Source organism: Anopheles marshallii (genome assembly GCF_943734725.1).
Source record: "Anopheles marshallii chromosome X unlocalized genomic scaffold, idAnoMarsDA_429_01 X_unloc_4, whole genome shotgun sequence".
Lineage (NCBI taxonomy): Eukaryota > Metazoa > Arthropoda > Insecta > Diptera > Culicidae > Anopheles > Anopheles marshallii.
Window position 1 is genome coordinate 488008 of NW_026525887.1, and position 3783 is coordinate 491790.

The following is a 3783-nucleotide window of genomic DNA, read 5'->3' on the forward strand; positions in this document are numbered from 1 at the left end:
CACCCACAACCTACCAGTCACCCATTACCTACCACCCACCCTACCTCCCACCTACCACCCACCACCCCATGTCAACCACCCTCCCACAACCTACCAGTCACCCATTACCTACCACCCACCCTACCTCCCACCTACCACCCACCACCCCCTGTCAGCCATCCACCCACAACCTACCAGTCACCCATTACCTACCACCCACCCTACCTCCCACCTACCACCCACCACCCCCTGTCAGCCATCCACCCACAACCTACCAGTCACCCATTACCTACCACCCACCCTACCTCCTACCTACCACCCACCACCCCGTGTCAGCCATCCTCCCACAACCTACCAGTCACCCATTACCTACCACTCGTCCTACCTCCCACCTACCACCCACCACCCCTTGTCAGCCACCCACCCACAACCTACCAGTCAACCATTACCTACCACCCACCCTACCTCCCACCTACCACCCACCACCCCGTGTCTGCCATCCACCCACAACCTACCAGTCACCCATTACCTACCACCCATCCTACCTCCCACCTACCACCCACCACCCCCTGTCAGCCACCCACCCACAACCTACCAGTCACCCATTACCTACCACCCACCCTACCTCCCACCTACCACCCACCACCCCGTGTCAGCCACCCACCCACAAACAACCAGTCACCCATTACCTACCACCCACCCTACCTCCCACCTACCACCCACCACCCCGTGTCAGCCACCCACCCACAACCTACCAGTCACCCATAACCTACCACCCACCCTACCTCCCACCACCTCAGCCACCCACCCACAACCTACCAGTCAACCATTACCTACCACCCACCCTACCTCCCACCTACCACCCATCACCCCGTGTCAATCACCCACCCACAACCTACCAGTCACCCATTACCTACCACCCACCCTACCTCCCACCACCTCAGCCACCCACCACCCCCTGTCAGCCATCCACCCACAACCTACCAGTCACCCATTACCTACCACCCACCCTACCACCCACCTACCACCCACCACCCCGTGTCAGCCACCCACCCACAACCTACCAGTCACCCATTACCTACCACTCGCTTTACCTCCCACCTACCACCCACCACCCCCTGTCAGCCACCCACCCACAACCTACCAGTCACCCATTACCTACCACCCACCCTACCTCCCACCTACCACCTAACACCCCGTGTCAGCCACCCACCCACAACCTACCAGTCACCCATTACCTACCACCCACCCAACCTCCCACCTACCACCCACCACCCCGTGTCAGCCACCCACCCACAACCTACCAGTCACCCATTACCTACCACCCACCCTACCTCCCACCTACCACCCACCACTCCGTGTCAGCCACCCACCCACAACCTACCAGTCACCCATTACCTACCACCCACCCTACCTCCCACCTACCACCCACCACCCCCTGTCAACCACCCTCCCACAACCTACCAGTCACCCATTACCTACCACCCACCCTACCTCCCACCTACCACCCACCACCCCCTGTCAGCCATCCACCCACAACCTACCAGTCACCCATTACCTACCACCCACCCTACCTCCCACCTACCACCCACCACCCCGTGTCACCCACCCACAACCTACCAGTTATCCATAACCTACCACCCACCCTACCTCCCACCTACCACCCACCACCCCCTGTCAGCCACCCACCCACAACCTACCACTCACCCATTACCTACCACCCACCCTACCTCCCACCTACCACCCACCACCCCGTATCAGCCGCCCACCCACAACCTACCAGTCACCCATTACCTACCACCCACCCTACCTCCTACCTACCACCCACCACCCCGTGTCAGCCATCCACCCACAACCTACCAGTCACCCATTACCTACCACCCACCCTACCTCCCACCTACCACCCACCACCCCGTGTCAGCCATCCACCCACAACCTACCAGTCAACCATTACCTACCACCCACCCTACCTCCTACCTACCACCCACCACCCCGTGTCAGCCATCCTCCCACAACCTACCAGTCACCCATTACCTACCACTCGCCCTACCTCCCACCTACCACCCACCACCCCCTGTCAGCCAACCACCCACAACCTACCAGTCACCCATTACCTACCACCCACCCTATCTCCCACCCACCACCCCCTGTCAGCCACCCACCCACAACCTACCAGTCACCCATTACCTACCACCCACCCTACCTCCTACCTACCACCCACCACCCCGTGTCACCCACCCACAACCTACCAGTCAACCATTACCTACCACCCACCCTACCTCCCACCTACCACCCACCACCCCGTGTCAGCCATCCACCCACAACCTACCAGTCACCCATTACCTACCACCCACCCTACCTCCCACCTACCACCCACCACCCCCTGTCAGCCATCCACCCACAACCTACCAGTCACCCATTACCTACCACCCACCCTACCTCCTACCTACCACCCACCACCCCGTGTCAGCCATCCACCCACAACCTACCACTCACCCATTACCTACCGCCCACCCTACCTCCCGCCTACCACCCATCACCCTGTGTCAGCCATCCACCCACAACCTACCAGTCACCCATTACCTACCACCCACCCTACCTCCCACCTACCACCCACCACCCCGTGTCTCCCACCCACAACCTACCAGTTATCCATAACCTACCACCCACCCTACCTCCCACCTACCACCCACCACCCCCTGTCAGCCACCCACCCACAACCTACCAGTCACCCATTACCTACCACCCACCCTACCTCCCACCTACCACCCACCACCCCGTGTCAGCCACCCACCCACAACCTACCAGTCACCCATTACCTACCACCCACCCTACCTCCTACCTACCACCCACCACCCCGTGTCAGCCATCCACCCACAACCTACCAGTCACCCATTACCTACCACCCACCCTACCTCCCACCTACCACCCACCACCCCGTGTCAGCCACCCACCCACAACCTACCAGTCACTTATTACCTACCACCCACCCTACCTCCCACCTACCACCCACCCTACCTCCCACCTACCACCCACCACCCCGTGTCAGCCATCCACCCACAACCTACCAGTCACCCATTACCCACCACCCACCCTACCTCCCACCTACCACCCACCACCCCGTGTCAGCCACCCACTGACAACCTACCAGTCACCCATTACCTACCACCCACCCTACCTCCTACCTACCACCCGCCACCCCGTGTCAGCCATCCACCCACAACCTACCAGTCACCCATTACCTACCACCCACCCTACCTCCCACCTACCACCCACCACCCCCTGTCAGCCATCCACCCACAACCTACCAGTCACCCATTACCTACCACCCACCCTATCTCCCACCACCTCAGCCACCCACCCACAACCTACCAGTCAACCATTACCTACCATCCACCCTACCTTCCACCTACCACCCACCACCCCCTGTCAGCCATCCACCCACAACCTACCAGTCACCCATTACCTACCACCCACCCTACCTCCTACCTACCACCCACCACCCCGTGTCAGCCATCCTCCCACAACCTACCAGTCACCCATTACCTACCACCCACCCTACCTCCCACCTACCACCCACCACCCCGTGTCAGCCACCCACAACCTACCAGTCACCCATTACCTACCACCCACCCTACCTCCTACCTACCACCCACCGCCCCGTGTCAGCCATCCTCCCACAACCTACCAGTCACCCATTACCTACCACCCACCCTACCTCCCACCTACCACCCACCACCCCGTGTCAGCCACCCACCCACAACCTACCAGTCACCCATTACCTACCACCCACCCTACCTCCTA